General features: G+C 27.9%; 3 pseudogenes; 2 read left to right on the plus strand and 1 right to left on the minus strand.

Annotated features, from left to right (window-relative positions):
- The first annotated feature begins 46 nt into the window (after positions 1-46).
- LOC132942319 (uncharacterized) lies at positions 47-922 on the plus strand (annotated as a pseudogene).
- On the minus strand, positions 900-9,757 carry LOC132935623 (uncharacterized; annotated as a pseudogene).
- An 11,514-nt stretch (positions 9,758-21,271) lies between these two features.
- LOC132935626 (uncharacterized) lies at positions 21,272-22,357 on the plus strand (annotated as a pseudogene).
- The last annotated feature ends 638 nt before the right edge of the window (positions 22,358-22,995 follow it).

Here is a 22,995-nt window from a genome sequence, read left to right on the forward strand (position 1 = left end):
CAAAAAATATCTAAAGGGTAGCTTACGCATAAACCAAAAGATCTAAATGTTATGCTGCTTAATGCAAATTCATAATACAATTGCAAAAATATGCAGAATGTATCCACTGTTTAGAAAAAGCAGAACATTTTAATCTCAATTGTTCCGAAGTATTAAGTAACTTTGCATTAGTACTCATGAAAAAATCAGAAAATAATTTATCAAAACAATACTTATTTAATGTATGTGCAATAAAACCTTATCCTGTGGATGCATGGACCAATTATGCAGATTTTTTATTTAAGACTTATGACTTAATAACAGCTGAAGTGGCTTATATACGTATTTTAAGTCTAAAACCTGAATAATATAAAGTACGTAATGATGACAGAAAAATACCATTAAAATTAAACATAATTAAAGAAGCCAAAAATTAATTTATAATTCCCCACAACAGTGCAAAAAATTGTCCAGAAACTTTAAACAATTAAGCAGACGTTTATTTTAAGAGCGGGAAAATTGAAAAATCTATTTTCTAATATAAAAAACTTTTACAAATAAATCACAATCAGGCGAATGCTTGTTCTACGTTGGGAATGGCCTACATATAAATTACAGTGTACAAAAACGCATCTAATGCATTCAAAAAAGCAATCAAACTAGAATCCAAAAATGTATCTTTTTTAAGAAAGTTTTAAGTTAGCAGTTAATACTGTCTTCAAGAAAATATAGGATTGTCTGCTGAAACATTCAAAAAGTGTTTGAACCTGAAGCCTGAGGACTTTAGCTTAAATTTGGTTAGGTATCTTTAGTGTATATGAATAACATCCAAAATTATAATGAAGCGGTAATATATCTTAATAAATGTATGCAGTTCAATCCGGATAGAATTGACCTGTATGAGAAGATTTTTACTGCATATGGGAAATCTAATAATCATTGAAATGAGTCCGAGGTTTTGGATTGGCTTGTTCGAGGAGGCCGTGTTCATCAAATATTATCCACATATCGCAATAGGCATCAGGAAAGTCCGGCCTTATTGTTATTGCATGTTTGTATCTGTTGAAAAATGAATTATATGATTACTAGTTCTACTGTAAGATGCTTATTTTTAAAAGTATAAATTAAGTAGCAAGTACTATATGTATATCATGGAAAACAAATGAATAACATAGAAGGTAAGTTTAAAAAAGAACAGTTGTAAGATACTAATAATCAACATTTAAAAAATAGCATAAATTAAATGCATGTATGCAAATGTATATAAAATTTTCACTAATAGTATTAAGCATGCAAAAAAATGAACCATTTTTTAATGAGAATTATTTATATTATTTTATGAACTTAAATATTGAGATTGATTTAGTTTCTTTACTATTGATAGTAAGCAAAAATGTAACATTTTAAAATATAGCTAGACACAAATAATCTAATCACTACATGCAATGGAATTATGATAAATAATAAATATCTAAAATCTATGTTATGTTATTATGTAGTTACTGACTTTAAATGCAATTCAATGGCAGTGGAAAATGTGGATAAACAAAATTGTCGACAACCAATCCATAAAACTTGAATTGGACATGGTCTCAAAGCAAATATTTCAGTTTGGGCACCCTTTGTATAACCAATCATGTAAACCAATACATGGATGTCACTATTAATAACTTTAACAGCATCGGAATCAGTTTGGTTTAAGACAAATCACTAGGGTGTTGAAAATTTAACCTGAAAAAAAAATATAATAATAAATAATATTAAAATCAATAATAAAGGATCATGGCTGTTTAAAATGTTTGAGTAAAATACATGATAAAAATACTAGTTAATAAAGTGCTTTTGAGGAATTTAGTTAATCTTTATGTTAAATTACTTATTATTCATTTCTAAGAAATCGGTAAACACGAAATACTTGTTGTTTTCAACAATTTTTTTTATTATTAAACAATATTAACCGTAGTAATTTAATAAAAAATGTTAGAATTAGTATCAAACATGCAAAATAATGAACCAATTATTAATGAGAATTATTAATATTATATTCTGTACTTATATGTATATTAAAATTGATTTTATTTGTTTATTATTGATATTATATTAATAATTTTAAAGAATTAATTTTAGTTGTAAATTACTAAGTATTTAGTTGCAAGCAAAAAAAATTATAGAAGTTGGTCAATAACTTGTTTGTTGTTAAATTGGAAATATTGTTTTAAATTTGACTGATTTTAAATAATTTACCAAAGAAAATATTTAAATAACATATTTTTAAGTTTCAGCATTTTATTAAATGGTATATGTAAATATATTAAGTTTTAAGTAAATGTCTTATACCTATTTTACATATGTTTCTTATTTTAACTTGTATATACATTTTTAAGAAGTAAAAGAAAAGCGTATTTTCTGCAAATGTTACCAATTTAAGGATAAATAGGAGAATGTTTGGAAGGTCTTTTTAGAGCATAATATACAATTTTTATTATGTTGATTAATTATTACTTTTTAAGAGCCAAATCCAAATGTCCCAGTTTTTCATGCAAGCTTCGGACGCGTTTAAATGATCATTAGATTTCTCGTATGCAGCAAAAATCTTTTCGTATTTAATAAGATATATTGCCGCTTCATAATAATTTTGGTTGTTATTCAAATACACTAAAGACAGTTCCAAATTTAAGCTTAAGTCCTCAGGCTTCAGGTTCAAACACTTTTTGGATGTTTCAGCAGACAATCCCATATTTTCTTGAAGACAGTATTAACTGCTAACTTAAAACTTTCTTAAAAAAGATACATTTTTGGATTCTAGTTTAATCGCTTTCTTGAATGCATTAGATGCGTTATTGTACACTGTAATTTTTATGTAGGCCATTCCCAACGTAGAACAAGCATTCACCTGATTGTGATTTATTTGTAAAAGTTTTTTATATTAGAAAATAGATTTTTCTACTTTCCCGCTCTTAAAATAAACGTCTGCTAAATTTTTTCAAGTTCCTGGACAATTTTTTGCGCTGTTGTGGGGAATTATAAATTCATTTTTGGCTTCTTTAATTATGTTTAATTTTAATGGTATTTTTCCGTCATCATTACGTACTTTATATTATTCAGGTTTTAGACTTAAAACACGTATATAAGCCACTTCAGCTGTGATTAAGTCATTAGTCTTAAATAAAAAATCTGCATAATTGATCCATGCATCCACAGGATAAGGTTTTATTGCACATACATTAAATAAGTATTGTTTTGATAAATTATTTTCTGATTTTTTCATCAATACTAATGCAAAGTTACTTAATACTTCGGAACAATTGGGATTAAAATTTTTTGCTTTTTCTATATAGTGAATATATTCTTCAAGTTTTTCACAGTCGTATAATGAATTCGCATTAAGCAGTATAACATTTAATTCTTTGAGCTTATGTAAGCCACTCTTTACATATTTTTTGTGTCTCAATCAAATTTCCATTTTGAAGTTCTGATTTTGCTTCCTTCATAGAAGCTTATCTAAAAAAATACATATATATATATTATATTATATTCAATTTAAAACATAGGGCGATAATTATTATTAAGTTATTTCAGTAAATATATTGGTAGAATAACATTTAATACAATTCAAACAATTCAATAAGCTGTAATTAATTAGTATATATTTTATAATGTAAAATCTATTTTAAAGTAAATTTTAAGTTCTTAGATGAATATTAATATGCTACCCCTTTAGTTTTAATTTAAAATTTAAGAACTTCTACATATTATATAGGAATATGTTAAACTTATTGATAAGAAAATCAAAAGAAATATAGTACCAAAAAATATTAAAACAAACTAAATATGACAGTAAACAAATCTGTTATAATATTAATCAGATCATAGGTAAACCGAGCAAACATAATAATAAAATTAATAAGATTACAAATAAAGATGGTATTGTCATTGAATCTAAAACTGAATTTTGTAATGAACTTAATGTCTTTTTTGTAAATGTAAATCAGCTAATAAATAATCATGTGGAAATTATATACCTATCTCAATATCATTAACTTTATCAAACATTTTCGAAAAGTGTATCAAAAATTCTGTATTAAATATATTATATTTAAAAGAAACGTCATATTATTTAAATTCACAGTTTTGTTTTTTAGATGGTTTGTCAACAACAGTCAACAGATGCGCTTTTTATACTAGATAACTTCGTCCGTAGATATATTAATGTAAACTATAAAGTAGTGCGTATTTTTCTAGACTTGCAAAATGTCTTTGATTGTGTAAATTATTACTAAAAAAAATTTCAGTTAATCTTGGAGTTGCTAATTTTCTATTAAAATCTTTCTTTAGTGAAAGAGCTCAAATGGTTAATGTAAATAATTATTATGGTAAGGCCAGATGCAATATTGAATATAAATATAAATAGTGATATGGAATTATTAATTTTTACTGATGATAAGACTATATTAATTCCTGAACCAACAATTGATAGCTTGTAGCATGAAACAAATGAGATTTTAAATAATATGTTTCCTTGGTTTTGTAAAAATAAATTACTAAAATCTAAATTAATTTGTTTTAATTCACCTGTTAATAATGTTTTACATGGACATAATTTGACTGTCCATTCTTTAAAATGTAATCCTAGTTTAATTACCAAATGTGTAAGATTTAAAAAGTTAATGAATTAAAATATCTTGGGTTAATAATAGATTATAGACTTAGATGGGATAGTGATGTAAATTATAAAAAGGTTTTTATTATTATTATTATTAAGGTATTTTTTGAAAATGTTTCTATGTATTTCATGAAGCCAGGTATAATATATCAGGTGTAAATTATAAAAGAATTATTTATTTTGGTATAGTGCAATTTATTTTCTCTAATGGTATATCTATTTGGGGAGGAAATTTTATTAACATTATCTCTTAGTTCAACGTTACAACAATAAATGGTATTATTAAATATTTACTAAATCTTCCTAAGCAAACTAATACTATTCTAATTTGTAAAATGTAAATACATTTCTAAAATGTAAATAATTTTAAGATTATTTATAATCAAGCTGTATTAGAGCCTTGTATGAACATTTAATACCAGGATCACATAATGAAAGTAATACTAGAATAGATTAACATAGAAAAAATAGATATATTTTACGTATTATAGAATATTAATTTGATAACATTTCTGCAATCTTCTTAAATAAATGTGCTTTTGTCTTAACACCAATTTAAATTTAATATTTAATAAATCTCTTTCTACTAGCGTATTTCCAAATAAATGGAAGACCTCGTTCATATCTCCTGCCCATAAAAAAAGTAGAACCTCTGTCTTAAATTATCGTACAATCTTAAAAATCTCAATCATACCTAAGTTATTTTCTAAAAAAATTAATAAAAAACTAACCCCTTTAGGTATGTAAAAAAATTATAATAAATAAACAGCTCGGTTTTCTTACAGGTCAATCTATAGATATAGATTCTTTTAAAAACGGATTGCAAACTGATGTGATTTATACAGATCTTGAAAAGGCTTTTGACGGATTAAATCATAAATTATTAATATTAAAACTAAAAGCCTATGGATTTTGTGATCCACTTCTTTGTCGGTTCGAATACTTTTTTACAAATCTCACTCAATTTGTAAAATATGAAAACTTTATTTCGGATAATATCAATGTTATATCTGGTGTCCCACAAGGAGATCACTTATCGCCCCTACTTTTTTTACTTTTTATTAATGATATAACTTATTAATTAAAACATTCTAATTTTCTATCACTAGCATACAATCTCAAATTATTTAATACTATTCGATGTCTAAATGATATTATACTACTCCAAAATGATTTGATATAAACGATATGTCTCTAAATATAGAAAAATGTGCAACTATTTCCTTTTCTTTTAAAAAAGAACACATCACTTATGATTATATATTAAAAAATATTAAAATATCGCAATTAAATGAAATTAATGATCTTGGCGTTACGTTTGACTCGAAACTTAATTTCAAAGTAAATATTAATAATATTTTGAAAAAATCATCAGCCAAATTAGGATTTATCAAGCGCACTTGTAAAGACTTCTACGATGCTCATGATCTTAAATTGCAATATTTCTCATTAGTATGCTCTCAACTGGAATATGCAAATTTGATTTTGCACACTAACTCTATAATCCAAAATAAAGACCTTTCTCAAATTCAGAATAATATTTTTAAGATTTTTATGCTTTCAATGTCACGTTTATAGAGCTCCTCATTCTGATTATAATATTATAAATTGTGTTTTCTCTATATTACCACTTGAAAAAAGATTAAAACAACTAAATTTGAAATTCCTTTATAAACTATTACTTATAAATATAAATTGCCCAGAACTAGTTGAACATTTATACTTCAAAATAAATCCTCTAAACTCTAGACATAAACAACTTTTCTATCGACCAAACATTTCATCCAAATATATGTTATTCTCTCCTTCTAATACTCTAAAGGCTATAGGGAATTCCATAAATAATGTAGATTTATTTTACTGTTCACTTAATGATCTCTCTTCATATATTCATTAATTTTTTTTATTTTAGTTTTCTTTCTCCTTAAATTAAAATTATATTATATTTTATTATGCACAGTATTCACACAACTTGATTTATATACATGTATTTTTTTCTCTTTCTCTCCTTTTCCCCTTAATACTCATGCAAATTTCTTGTATATTTAAAATTTAATTGGAATTATACCAATATAAACAATATTATTATTATATATGCAAAATGTTAATATATGTTTATTGAAGTGTCAAAAAGTTTTTAGACAAAAAAGCATCTTGTATACTAGTCTTGATTTATGTTGTTTATAAAATATTATTATTAATCAGTTTGATAGATTAAAGTCATTCAAAACTTATCTTAAGTTATTAGATTTCTCAAAGATAATAGAATTATAATACGACTTTTATGTAAAATTGAACTTAATTGACAATTGTTTTTAAATATTTTTGTATTTTTAAGGTGATGAGAACTCAAAATGTGCAATATGCACCCTACAGTATTTTATTCCTTTTTGTATTATTTAAGTTGTTGTTGCAATAATGTTAATTATTATTAATTGGATTCAAATGGAGTATTATTCTATGACAAAATGCGATAGAACAGAAGAATCTGTGAATGGCTTTGAATGGCTATACCAAAACTAACACCATGTAGAATAAGGTCCGCTGACCAAATAAGTTGTAATTCAAACTTTAAATGCCAATCTAATGTCTATCATTAATTGTTTTCAATTATCTAATATAACGTCTTACAAGGAACATTGTATTACATTATCATACCTTTCACTAATAATTTATTTATTGATATTAAAAAAATAGAAGATTTGTCTATAAAGAGCTCAATAACAATAAAAATAATCTGACAATACAAAGAATGTAAAATTGTTTATGCAATAAACAACAAGCTATATATACTAATTATTTATTTTATTAAGAGATGTCTCATCTTGAATTTTTGTTCACATGTCTCATTAGTGTATCGTTAGTATTGATATTCATCAAACTTATAGACGAGAACATAATCTATGCTAAGACATAAGATTTTGTACCATATTTTAATTTTTAAGGGAGATATTATGAACATTTTTAATTTGTGATATATCTCACATATCTTTCTAGAAAATAAAATTATCGGAAAAATCTTCAACGATTAAACACGAATGAAGTTTATACCTTAAGGTTTGATAACGGTTCAGTTTTCTCTAATATCAAACACTATTGAGACTAGTTAACAAAAATATGCCAATTCTTATGTGTGTAAGATGTATACGACATATGCATGGGTATGCAAGCGTACTCTTAAGAAATATATATAAAAAAAAAAGTTAGTCTAATATGAGTGGATGCCTATATTTCATAACACCAGGGAGCTCTTAAGTTTGTTAAAAAAATATTGTTATAAAAAGCAGAGAGTATTGAATCACTTTATACAGAAAATTAACTTAAAATGTTTGTCATCAATTTTAAGTTGTACATTTCATACATAAATATTGTAACAACATAAGGGTGAAGTTTACATTATATTTTATTAAACCCAGATACTAATCCTGAAGCATTATATTAAAACAGTTGTTTGGTCGTAGCTTATGTATGCTCAAAATAACATATAACACCTAACCCTAATTTGCAAAATTCATCGAATATATTTTTAAACATTTAAAAAAAAAAAAATAAACCACTAATTTTAAAATAAATAAATTATAACTAAACAGACATATAACAATTGAGATAGCCTATATATGGTAATATTAATAATAATAAATTGTAAATTATTTACTTTAAAGAGTCAACTTCTGAAAAGATCTCCGTAATAACTGATCGGTGCTTCAGAGTCTGAATGTTTTGGACAAAATACAACCTGTAAGTATTATAATTATTATTTGATTAAAAAATTTAATGCATATATATTTATAATTAACCGAATGATTTTAATACAAATTGTTTGTCTTAAAAGCATAGTACATGGCAAAATAATGTTCAGAAGCTCATATTTAACTTTATTAATCTGCTGTTTTGTGAATAAAAAATAAATAGAAGGTGAATCTATTTGTCATTAAGATACTAATCAATCCAATAACTAGAACCCTTTTAAATATCAAATTGAAAAATAGGATTTTCCTGATTAAAATTAAGGTATAGTTCGTACAAATGTCCCATAAACATCTCATATACATAGTTAAATTATTAATATATTACTTACCAATGATGACGAATTCATAGTTTAAAATATTATTAACAGTTGGTTTTTCAAATAAAGACAGCAGATAATGATCCACATAAACTTTCGACCGGACTGTAGTTATCAATCAACTGCAAAATAAAATATATATTGTGATAATTAGGTACAATAGAATGAATATAATATAAATATATTTACATAACTAGTTAATAACAGCATTTGTGTATTTTATTATTGTTTTTTAATTATTCAAATTTCTATCCCGGGGGGAGTGTTTAGATAAACGTTCATAATATAAATGATGATGATCATTATATAGCATAGCAAACAGTGAACAGTGCAATCACAACAGTGTTAGGCGCTTTATAGGCTGGTTTAAACAGGAATTAAATAAAATAAAAAGACTTACGGTGGAAACATAAGCGTTCATGGTTATTAACTTATGTTTATTTGAAATCATGGTAATAGTTGTCTCCAGCCGCGGAAAAAACATTATTACAAAAAAAGTACAGCCACACACCACACTCTGGAGAGCCTATATTATATGAGATTCTCTAACACAGATAAACACACTGGTATGTCATCAACTTGGTTCTGTGCATCTGTAATGCTATGTCGTCTAGTTGTTGATATTGTCCATCACAAAACGCAGACAAGGGTACGTCATAATTAAACATAAATATGGTACTAACTAGGACTAGGTATACCTACCTAATAATAATAACATGCATGCATGCAATAGATTGTACGATATTTCGTCCAAGTTGAGATTATACCAGTGTATTTAGGCATTTAGCCATGTCTTCTAGTACACACTACTTATACTCACTATACGACAACGACGTGGTGGTGATCCAAAGATGGCGTCAAAACTTAAAAGCACTCCACACAGAATGTTTTAAAGGTATTCCAGTCGCAGTTGCTGACACATAGAAATGGATTATGGTTCCTGATTCCAGTACTCCAGTCCGCTATAGAGTATTAAAGCCCAGTGAATCGAACAAGCAAGGATAAAGAAAATTAAATTATATGACGATAGGTACATAAATCACACATGAGAATTTAGAAATTCATTAAAATAAAATATAATAATATAGGTTATAGAGGCGTTCACAACATTGACGAAAAAATGTATACAACTTTAAGCAACGCCATTGGTCCTTGATCCGTGTGACGTGGCGACGTGTGGAACTGCAGCAGCTGACGTGGCCGGTGTGTTGACGATGCAATTTTCAAATGCGGTATAAACCATTATATTATTATCTCCATATGTACGGACCATGGTATTGTGTAAACATCGCAGCGGCGTCGCACCGTGCAGTTTGAGAACCCATGGCTAACACAGTTATATGGCGGGTGAGTGACGGGAGTAACGTTTTGTTGCGCCCGACTTTTTACTATAAACAATTAAATATATTATAAATTATAAACATAATTAAGTACAAAATTTTATTACAAATGGCTTTCTTTCTAATTTATTTATAAATTATTTAATATACACAATTTTCTATTTTTTTTTTGTTTTTCTGATATTAAATTCCTATTTAAAAATATAATAGCAGCATGAATCCTAAATCTTATAAAATAATTAATTAAATAGTGGACACGGATGTCGGAATACAACATTAGTCATGCTTAACTTTAACTTAATACCTACTTCATTTTCAATAGATAATTGTGGAAACCTATTTATAAAAATGTTTTCTAACTCATCTATAAAATACAAACATTGATTTTCTGAATTTTCATATGCTTTGAAATAACAAAGTTAAAGAGTCATCCAATATTTTTTGTGATTTTGCATAATGAATACAAACTTCGCAACTATGTTTTTCAAAACATTTTTTCATCAAAAACCCACAAACATATATAAAAGCATTTTTCTCAGGAATCGATAAATTCCTATAATCTGGGGTATCTATTCTAAGTGTATTTTTAAATTTAAATGGATTTTTATCTTGATATATTATTTTTATGGTTTCGTCATTAAAAGAATCAGTATTTATTTTAGATAAAATTTCATCCAAGTCTGCTATGCAATTGGCATTGTCTGAGTGAGTAAAATAATTAAGACAACAATTTTGTTTAAATGACCAGATGAATTGTATGGGAGTTGGATTAACATTATTTCCATTATGTACCAAATAAATTTTTGTCGTATACTCTGTTATCACTATCAGGTGAGCCTTTTGATGAAGATTATCAATTATAATTTCTTATCACGGGACCCAACTGTCACCATCCCAGCCACCAGTATATGACAAGTTTCAAATATTTTTAGTTCGTTGAAATGGTCACATTGATTCTGGCGGTGATCATATCAGGCCGTTTTTTGTTTACATTTAAGTGCACAATCTGTTTTCATATAATCTGTGATAATACGTTCATAGTTCAAAAGACGTGTACACGGCTTTCAAGGACATAGTAATATGCGTCAGACCAGCCCAGGGGACCGTTTTTTTGTAGAGTTGTGGTACAGGTGGGCGTGCTGTTTATAATTTTTCCGACCGTGTTCCGGAAGGTGGCGACGCATTAAACCTATATATTCGGAAAGCCAGGAAAATTCTCTATAAGACGTTCATAGTTCAAAAGTGTACACGGCTTTCGGGTTCCGGAAGGGGACCTGTTTTTCGTATTTTTGGAAAATTTCCTATAAGACGTTCATTTACTTATCTTTATTATTATGAGCCACCATAAATTGGTGGCTTTTAAAAATTGATTATAGGCGAATCAAAATAGGAGTAAGTTCAATTAAGAAATTGATACTTACTCTCATACTATCGTGGGTTGTATAAGACGTGGTCTGTTATATCTTTGAATGATTCACTTCTCGTTCGAGAGAAGTTTTTTTTTTGTTATTTACATGACTTTTTAATGTTAATAGTATTGTTTTAATGATTTTAAAATATTTTATATGTATTTTGCTATTATATTATTTTTATTTTTCACACTACATTGAATAAGTTCGTTTTAAAATTATAGTATAATAACTCAGAATGTTCATCTAATGAGAGTTTCATAATGTGAGCCATCTTGTGTTTTTAATTAGCAGTACATTTTTGGTTTTTAATATGTTGGTCTATAATAATAATTGAATTATCGGCAGATGGCGTCCCATGGTTTCTTAATAGATTACACCATAATACTATAATATTTTCTTCAATTTATTCCTTAAAATGGTTGGTAAGTGGATATCATTGTGCTGTACATTAGGTTACAAGTGTGTCACTGTAATGAATGGTGTTAAATTTTGAATGCAATGATATAATTAACAATAGGCAAATATACAATAGTGAATATGCAACGATAGGCTAGGCAACGTTACCAAAAGAAAATAAGTTGTTATTCGAAAAAAAAAAATGGAAAATATACCTTCTATAATAGATGGATAAAATGAAATTGCCGTAGCTTCGTCGTCTATCCTAGTATCCTAGGTTTAAACCCGTGCCGTACCTATTACTTAAAGCGTTTTCCGCCATTTCGCAGCCGCAAATTGTTTTTTCAATCGTGATTTCGTAAACAGCTTACGGACAGGGACGAACACGTGCATTTAACATACTAAAAATTTTCCCTCCCCTTTTTTTTGAATTAAGTATTTCTAGGCCATGTTTCAACTTAGAGCAACTTCACCAAACGGGAGTTATAATTTTTTTTGTTTTTTGTACTTAAAAAATTACATAGTTATGTGGTTTTTGAATTTTTAGTTTTCATTTGATCTCTACAAAACTCGAGATCCTGATATTTTGGCGTACGCCGATTCGAAAAGGATTTATGGTCAAAGTGCGTACGAACATTATTTCGCCCATAACCGGGGTAGCAAAAAGTTAAAAACGCATTATGTGATTATTCGTGCATCAATATATTTCCTTATGGTATAATAAGTCCGTTTAACATTTTGAGTAATAATTATTTTGAATTTTTTTCGTCATACCTATTTACATATTTAACGTTTTACCCTTAGATCCGTGCTGTTTGTGTATTTGATAGCCAGCGTGGTAGTTTCTAATTTTAAATAAAATTAATTAATCATTGTTGGTATACAACATTTTCTAATAAAAAGTTGACCTAACCCAACCTAAAGCGTAATCGTTTGATTTGATTTATTATGTCTTTTTAGTTAAGTTGAAGTTTTTTGATTTTAATCATTTCTGTCAATGAAATCTTCTTAAACGCATTTTATGAATTATTTTAATTTTATTTGTTTTCATAATTTTGGCCAGTTTTTATTAACGACGGAGTGCGTAAACGATTATAATAATATAATTTATGCATGTACATTTTTGACAAACAACAGACATTTAAGATATATTTCAAATTTCAAATGACGAATAAAAACGTCAAATGGCTTATTAAACAATATTTAACGGCTCAGGTCCAACATCATTAATCGTTGTAAATATTTCTAAATGTATTTTTGTACAATAATTCGTATATAATACGTATATGAACACTGCATTTGTGTTGGTTGATGTTGTCCCGTTGTAAATTATAATTATCTAAAAATAAAAACATAAAGAAGTTATTGAAAATATTTCAAATCGTTGTCCTTGTTTATTAAATTATTGTTATTAAAAACCACAATATCTAAAACCTATAAGTAGTTAGTTTGATGGAAATATTATTTTAGTAATTTGGACGATGGTCGTCAATTTAGTGAAACTACCGACCGACAGTTTCAATCGCAACATCGTGTATAGGCTGTATAGCTAATATAATGTATTAGCATATATGCAGAGACGAACCTAAGGTGGGTCATCGGAGGTGTTACACCCCCCCCCCTCCCCCACTCAGCAATATTTGATTTTTAGTCGGCAAAATGGAATTTATTTTCACCTGAATTAAACCAATTTTTTTAAGAAGAGGAAAGGAAAATTAAATAAATTGTTTAAATGTTAATATTGTTTTAACTCAATATTTTCGTAAGGGGATATGGAGCGGATTCGCAAAAGTACATCGAGGACTGAGACACGATTGAGCATAAAACACCTTTTTGTATTGCATTTTCAAGCTTAATAATATCAGTATCACATTTATGTCACCCCTCTTCACCACCCACTCCATAATCAAAAACTCTGGGTCTACGCCACTGCAGTCTGCAAGTATTCATTGTAATAACTAACAAGTAATACATTTAGTACTGTATAGGTAACATAATATATTTATTTAGAACGGATTATTTTTGAATAATAATAACAGTAATAATAACAGATCGCCGGGACACGGGGCCTTGCCTTGCTAGAAAGAATAATTCAATTTAAAAATATAATAATATTATATATATGATATTAAAATATACAATAAGCGATGATCGACGGCCGGAAATAATTAAAAAATAGCTAGATAAACCACAAAACCAGTCAATACATGTATGGGGAATTTGTCAAAATTAAGTGCGATCGTTGGCCACTAGGAGACACTCAACTGCGGCAAGGCGGTATTAATAAACATTATATTATGCCGCCGCCGCGTAGCCGTTGAGGTTGAGCCTTGACTGAACATTATTCATTCTGCAATTTGGTTACGACGCTGCAGCCCTCCAACATACAACACACAAATCGTAAGTACAATGTTGAATATAATAAAAACTATTAAAACTATTTTATGAATACTTTAGTATAATAATATGATATATTTAATATTTTACGTACCTTTATACACCGATTAAATTTTAAATAAATATAACGATTTTTAAAAGAATACAATTTTACGAAATACATTTTCTAAAAATTAAAATATTTCTTTAGCATTCAATAATTTTATTTTGTTGCTTCGAGATTTCTTCAATTTATGGCAAGTGTTGTATTTTAAATCTGTATATTACATCAAATTACTTTACAGTTTAAGATAAGTAGTAGTATTATTACGAACAACAATTTGATTTATCATGATTGATTTAATTCTGTAAAATTTAAAAATAACTGTTAATTTTCCAAATTTATTACATTCATTGTAAATAGGATAACTAAGTATATATATAAAAAAAACCAATAGTATAATAAAGAATAATATAAACAATTTTTAATTTTAATGGGAACATTTTTTTTTATTTAAGTTAACTCAATTATTGTTTTATAAGTATAAAAAGTATATAAATATTGAAATATTTTGTCTCATTTTTTATTTAAACTTTATGCCTATAATTTAACTTATGTTTAGATGACAATATATATTTATAATTATGGCGGTTATGGTGGTGGTGGTGGCGGCCGTGGTGGTGGTGGCAGAGGCGGTCGTGGTGGCGCGGGCGGCGGTAAAACTCCCAACAGGAATAGTAAGTATATATTATCATATAATACCAACTAATAGTTTTAGATTCTGAGCGAAGCGATAAATGTATTGATTTTACAATGATGTGTGTTTTATTTTTAATTTTTTTATTTTTGTGTCTGTCATCACCTTTTAGGACAGGAGTCTCCGGGTTTTGTGGCTCTCGCCTACCGCCGTCCGTCCGTGCCTTAGCGCTGGGCGCTACTTACGGGCGGAGGTGGAGCTAGGACGTCGACGGCTAGCCGCCTACGACCTAGGGTCGTCTGTGGACCACCAGCACCGGGCCCCGGGGGGCCCGTACCTTTTCTGAGGGCCGGGATGACTCAGTTAAGTGCCACCTTGGGTACCGGACCTCCCACTAGGTGTTGTGGTTTATGTACTACTATCTGGCGCCTGTCCCACAGCCACCGCGTTTCAGCCGAGGTAGGCTCCTCAACCTTGAGGGGCACCACGCACAGCTCCGGCTAGCCGTATCTGAGCGCAGTGGGGCTCCCCTCTCCCGTGGTACTGACTAAGTTTTTAGTTGATGTCAGTGGATCAACCCGGGGCGTAGCCCCTACCACTATTTTGGCTCCCCAGCCGGCTAGTGGTGGGCCTTCACCTTTTAGGACAGTAAAAGTGCTTGGATTTTCTTCAACAGTAATTTATGAAAGTGAATCTAATTGGTAGTTTGGGGAGTCAAAAGTAAAAATTACCCAATAATTTTCAAAAGCGACGCGAAAAACAAAAGAAAAATTAAGGAAAAACGGAAATTTTTACGCAAAATTTGTTTTTGAGAAAATCGATTTTGGTTTTTGGTGTACCTCTAAAAAAATGACCGTAGAGACATGACATTTTGACTGAATGTTTATATTAGTATTTTCTATACACCATAAAATTTTGAAAATATTTTGAATCTTTTTGAGCTGTTTACGGATATTGTCAGTTTTCAATTTTTTTAGTTTTTTTTTCTATAAATATCAATAAAATTTTATTTTTTGAGTAAAAAAGCTTGAAAATTTAATAGAAGGCTCCTAGGTTATTTCAAAGGCAGATGAAAAAAATTAAAAATCCTTAGTCACAGTTTTTATTTATAAGCATTTAAAGTTCAAATTTTGACAAAATACTGAAAAATCACGAAAATTAACAAATTATTTTGAGTTGAGAATTCATAAAAATTTTTCTTTTTAAATCTAAGATTTGAAAATGTAATATAAGATTACTCATAAGTTTATCTACCTTTATCAAAAAAAAAATATCTACAAGAAACTTAAATTAAATTTTTATGAGCGTCTGAAATTTATATTTTTACAACATTAGATATTCACTCGATTTCTCATGTAAAAATTTTCTTATTTTATTGTAATTAAAAAACGAATGACTGTAGATACTTGAAAATTTCACTGAATGTTTATATTAGCATTTTCTATACACCATAAAATGTTGAAAATATTTTGACTCTTTTTGAGCTGTTTACGGATATTGTCAGTTTTCAATTTTTTTAGTTTTTTTTTCTATAAATATCAATAAATTTTTATTTGTTTGGTAAAAAAGCGTGAAAATTTAATATAAGGCTCCTGATATATCGTTCTAATAGCAGTTGAAAAATATTAAAAATACAAAGGCACAATTTTTTTTATAAGCATTTAAAGTTCAAATTTTGACAACATTTATCAAATTTATAATTTATTAATTATTTTGTAGTTAAAAATGTATAAAATGTTTAACTTTTATGGCTAAGGATTTAAAATTTAAAACAAGGCTTCGCGTAAATAGGTTATATATAAATTACTTTATTCACAATAATATCATCAAATATACTTGGTAATATCATAGGCTGACGTTTTTTTTATACAATGATATTATATCATTGAATTCAAATTTAACTCCATCCATTACAGTGACCCACTTGTAACCTACTGTACAGCAGAGCAACATCCACTTATCCACCTTTTTATAGTCTAGTTCTAATTACGGAAAATTTATATTGAGATGCATCAATGCGTCAATTACACATGTAATACACCACCTTCACAATGCCTAAAACATGTGTAAATAATTTTTTCTTTAATAATTAGGTATTCAATATTTACTAAGTAGCTAATTAATTGATTTGAATTTTGAACTAATAACCATAACCTTTTATATAATTTATACGTTCACTGTATTCAGGGAAAGGAGGTTTTATCTATCTGTTAACTATTCATTTTTTTAGTAGACCTATAGAAAATAACTTATTCAAAATGTTCTTGTATGTACTTTGGTTGCATTAACTTTGTTTTGGTTTCACACAAAGATAAAATATTGATTTTTTATTTCATGCTTATTATTATAAATTAAACAGTGATGTTATTTAATTATCTAGTTACATTGATCTTAGTGCATTATAACATTTTGTTTAAAATATGTTTTATGTCTCCCAATCTAAAGGAATGAAATGATGTCTTCCCTTTTCTGAAATTGTTTAAATTAAAAAATGAATTAACATTTTATCATGGATAATATGTTTTAATTTCGATTTCTTTGATTTTCTAGAATGCCACGTTTGTTTCAAGCGGGGTCATACCGCCGCTCAGTGTGTTTTTGGTAAGAGAGCCGCGGTTGCCGCCGCCAGAGACCCGGTTGCTGAGGCTGCCAATAGAGCAGCCAGGGCAGCTTCTGCTGCCGAAGCAGCCATCGCTTTGGCTATTCAATTAAAAGAAGAAGCTGCTCTGGTTGCTCTGCAGCGGCAGAGAAATCAGCCACCACCACCACAACAACAGCAGCAGCTGCAAGAACAACTGCAGCAAGAACAACAGCAGCAGCATAACATGTAATAATATTTATTTATTTATTCATTAATACGGACAAAAGTCCAATTCACAATATATTTGTATAGATAACAATAATATAATATAATTTAAAATAATAAAATATAACATAATAATGATGAAACGATTAATATATAGAATAATAGGAATAATAATAATAATAATAATAATAATGATTATAATAATAATAATAATAATGATTATAATAATAAAAATAATAATAATAATAATAATAATAAAATACATTCAATGTTTATTAAAATAATTTACTATTTTCCGAAGACATTAAAATATTTAAGGGGTCGTATGACGTATACTTTTTAGATGAATGAGGAATATAAAATAAATGATTGTTGCGAGTGTAGTGGTTTTTGACTTTGAAATTTAACTGACTTAATAAAAATGAATCATCAATCTTGTTATTTAGCAATTTGGTGAGAAAGGTGTTGTATGATAAGAGTCTACGTACATTTAAAGGTTCTAAGTTTAATAATTTTAAAATAATTTCGTAACCAGAGTGAGGAGTTCTTTGAATATTACATTTATGACCTATAAATCTGAGAGCTTTATTTTGAACTTTTTCAAGTTGATCATTATGTCCTACATTGTTGTGGTCCCAAATTAATGGAGCGTATTCTAATAAAGAGCGGACTAGTGAGATATATAGACATTTTAAAGTAACTGGATCACGAAAATCGGAACAGTTTCTTTTTATCATACCAAATACAGCTAAAGCTTTATTTTTAATCGCTGATACATGAGCATTGAATAATAGCTTGGAATCAAATAAAATCCCTAAATCTTTAAACAATGACGAACGATGTAAGATAATGTCACATATATGATATTATATGGTAATTAAAATTCAAGGGATTGTGCTTTTTAGAGTAAGTAACAATTTGGCATTTATCAATATTTAATGAAAGACTATTTGAAATGCACCATTCGTTAAATGAAGCTAAATCACTTTGAAGAAGATTAATATCATCGGGGGAAGAAATAGCTTTCTAAATTTTTGCATCGTCGGCAAATAATAAAATGTTGGAGTGTGTAATGGAGGATACAGCATCATTTATAAATAAATTAAATAGGAGAGGGGAAAGGTGATCGCCTTGAGGTACTCCAGAAATTACGTTTATAGGTGTTGATATAAAATTTTTATATTTGACAAATTGGATTCTTTGATTTAGGAAAGAGTTAAACCATGATAATAGTGGATTTGCAAAGCCGATTTCCAGTAGTTTATTAATTAATAAATCGTGGTTTACTCTATCAAAGGCTTTTTCAAAATCAGTATAAACAACATCTGTTTGTTGATTATTAGAGAATAATTGTATTATATGATGTTTAATAGTTATTAAATTAGTAAGACATGATTTATTATTGCGAAATCCATGTTGTTGTGGTGCTAAAATATTTTTAAATATGGGTGTAAGCTTATCATTTGTTATCTTAGAAAATATTTTTGGGAGAATAGAAATTATTGATATAGGACGGTAGTTTGAGATAAATGATTTGTTACCTTTTTTGAAAATTGGATTAATATAGGTGGATTTCCAAGACGATGGAAATGAGCCACTATTTAAACAAGAATTAAAGAGATATGTGATAGGTGGTGAAAGTATAAATCTGCAATTAAATAAAAATATAGGAGAGAGACTATCAGGACCAATTATTGCATTTTTGTAAGAGAGAGTATCTAATTCAATGAAAACTTCTAGGAGTTCAATATGAAGTGAGTTTAACGAATCAATAGATTGAACTATATTATTAGACTGGGAAATAATATTTGGTGGAGCTGTATCTTTATATACTGAGGAGAAGTATTGACTGAATAAGTCAACAATTTCTTGACCATTATCAGTTGCCTTATGGTTAAATGACAGTTAGGTAAACCAGATGATTTTTTAATATTATTATGATGTACTATCATCTAAAATATACATAAAAAATTGTATTCAGTGTGTTTTCAATTCCTGGTCATCATTATATTGTATTAATTGGATTTACTAATTTGTAGGTGTCTTGCAGTCTTGAAAAGAATACTTTTATTTTGTATTCGGAATACATATTCAAATAAATGTATTCAGAATACGTATTCGAATACTTTAAAAAGTATTTGAATACTATTAGAATACTTTCACAACTAGTTTTTGTTAGTTTTTGAATGGTTGATAATTAACATTTATTAATTAATAATTAAAAATACATAGTAATATGATACGATCGATATGTGCCATATAGGATACAACACATTGGTGTTTATAAAATTAATCATATCATGGGCCAATATTATATTTTGTTCAAAGAATAAAATTAATGTTCATGATTTATAATATGTCTTCACAAATTTAAAACTATTTTTCTGGATCAGTAAAAAGTATTTAAATAAAAGTATTCAAATATTAAATAATATTTAATGATAACGATGTTTAAAATTGAAAATAGTACATAAGTTCATCGATATTAGATGGTAGCTTTAATATTTTTAATCTAATATTTGACATTATTAGGTAAATAATCAAACGATCAAATAATAATAATTAGCTATGTAAAATAAAATTAAATACATCAATACTTTATAAGATAAAAATTAATTAGAATTAATATTTTTTAATTCACGAAACTTGGCATTAGTCATATAAGATTTCATATATCTTGATCAATAGAATTTTTATGATTTCTTACAGTTACTGAAACAAATGTATAATGTAAATACTTATTAATTATGTATTATATTAAATTAATACAGCAAAGGTACTCCCCTACTGAGTTTGGGAACAATTGTAACATTTTCGATAATATTATTTATTTCTAATAAAATACACAAGTCAACAGGCTCAATGCACTACCACATCAACATCAGACCACTTCTACAACGCCGCATCCAACGAGGACGCCCGCATGACCTAATTTATCAAGAAACATAAGCCTCTAACCATTTTTATCACATAACTTAAAATTGTAATAATTTAATTATTGCGTTAAACATGCCAAAATGTATTATTACCTTTCCTACATCTCTAGGTATAGATGGCAAAAGCTAGGAGTACCTTATTGTAAATAAAAAATAAAAAAAAAAAAGATATTGCACTCATTTTAAATAACTTATAATCTTTATAAATATGTATATATTAGACATTGATTTTCACAGTAATTCCATAAAATTTCATAAAAAAAAAAAAAAATGTTACAAACGTTACCCATCTTTATTTTGTCAATATTTGAACTTCAAATGTTAATACTAAGAAAAAATTGTACCTATATATTTCCGTTGATCATTTTTGAATTGCTATTAGACCAACTTATAAGAAAATTTGTATTCAGTTCCCAAGTATTTTAAATCAGCAAACAATTGTTTATCAACAGTGATATTTCAAATGCCTATGAATAGCTTAAAAATAAGATTTCTTAAAGGGAATTTGTAAATACTTTTATTAATAAGATAAAAGCTATTTTTTGTAAATTAATTGTTTTGGTTTTTTTTGCTGGGCGCTCAACCAAGGCACCTTGGAAGAGATTAATATCTCAATTATGAATATGCCGGGAGACTATGCTCTAGAACATTGTGTGGCCAAAGATATGCATATGAGTGCTGGTATCGCCATATATTTCAAGTTAGTGAATAACATAGTTTTATTGATAAAATATTGTTAATGTTTTTAATTTATGTATTCAATATAATTTAGGAGCATTTATAAGAGAGTTGGGGAACTGATGGACCAAAGACAAGATGTTGGCAGCGTAGCATATTTGCAAGAAAATAATCAATTTATTTACTATTTAATTACCAAGGAGCTTAGCAACCAAAAACCAACGTACAATAGTATAACTGCGGCTATTGCGAAATTACGTGATTTTATTGTAGGATATGGTGTTAAAAAACTAGCCATCCCACGTATTGGTTGTGGTCTAGACAAATTAGAGTGGTCCATAGTAAGAGGCATTATTGAAAATGTATTTCAAAATGTAGGATGCACAATCAAAATTTGTCATTTTACACATGTAATTTTACTTAATTCAGCCTTCATAACAAGCAATTATATGAAATGAGTTTACTTATGTTTTTGTTTTTTACAGAATTTGTCAAAAGAGTCAGAATTACTTTGAGTTCAACATCCAAGTACTATGAAAGTTTTTAGAAGTATCAATGATATAAAAAGGCGAGCATTTGAAAAACTGAATATTATATTATTTTCTCAGAAAACTACTTTACCAGTGTATTGGGATCAACATTTTCAATCAGTCAATGAAAAATACTGCTTTAAGTCACAAGACCATAAAGACTATCAAGCAGATCTTGAAGTCGGTCAGTGTTTATATTACAGCACAATAGAAGCTCATATATTTGTTATCATCACAAACAAAAATACAACAGACCATTTTTCGTATCAAAACTTGGAAAAAGGACTTTTTTTACAAATAAAAATGTTGATCAAGAATGATCAGTGGCAGCCAACATTTATTATACACAGAATAAATAATCATATATTTGAAGATCTCATAAATGAAAAAATTGTATCCCTAATATGTTCAGCTTTTTTAGAATTGACTCCATGTTTAATTCTTCAATTAGTTAGCAGTCAATCTTAAACAAACTGAAGTTAACAAAATATACTTTTGTTGAGTTCTAAATGGTTGTATTAATTATTACATTTATTTGTCGTTTTATAATTTGAATTTGAAAATTTTAGTAAAATATAGAATTCAAAGACATTAAACAGTTTCTTTTCTTTTCTTTACGCTTAGTTTGGCTAGATGTAGCTCGCAAAACTGCACCTGGACTAGGGTATGGTCGCATTTGAAATAGTGGTCCTGAAGCTGTTGTGTCCACCCCTGACTTCAACTGTTAAGCCGTCGCTCAAAGAACCCCTAAAAGTATAATACATGGTTAGTAAAACTTATGTTAACTATAATTATTTAGTTAATACAATGTATGTATTAATCATATAAATGTAGTAACAAAAATATAATGAGAATACTGTAGTGATCCCACGTACAGTTGAATAGATGTCAAGTATTAACACTTGAGTTTCCACCCGGATGTGATTAATATAACAAAATTCTAATCGTTGAATTTTGCTAGTACTAACTATTTATTGTAATACTGCTAAGCCTTTCTGCCGATAATCATAGTATTGGGTTTTAAATATATATTATTATAATGCTTGCCTCCAGTACCATGACAATACACTGATTAATCCAACGAATATTTCAATATGGTTTGTTGGTCTGGGGGA

Source organism: Metopolophium dirhodum, chromosome 1 (assembly GCF_019925205.1).
Source record: "Metopolophium dirhodum isolate CAU chromosome 1, ASM1992520v1, whole genome shotgun sequence".
In the NCBI taxonomy this organism is placed as follows: Eukaryota; Metazoa; Arthropoda; class Insecta; order Hemiptera; family Aphididae; genus Metopolophium; species Metopolophium dirhodum.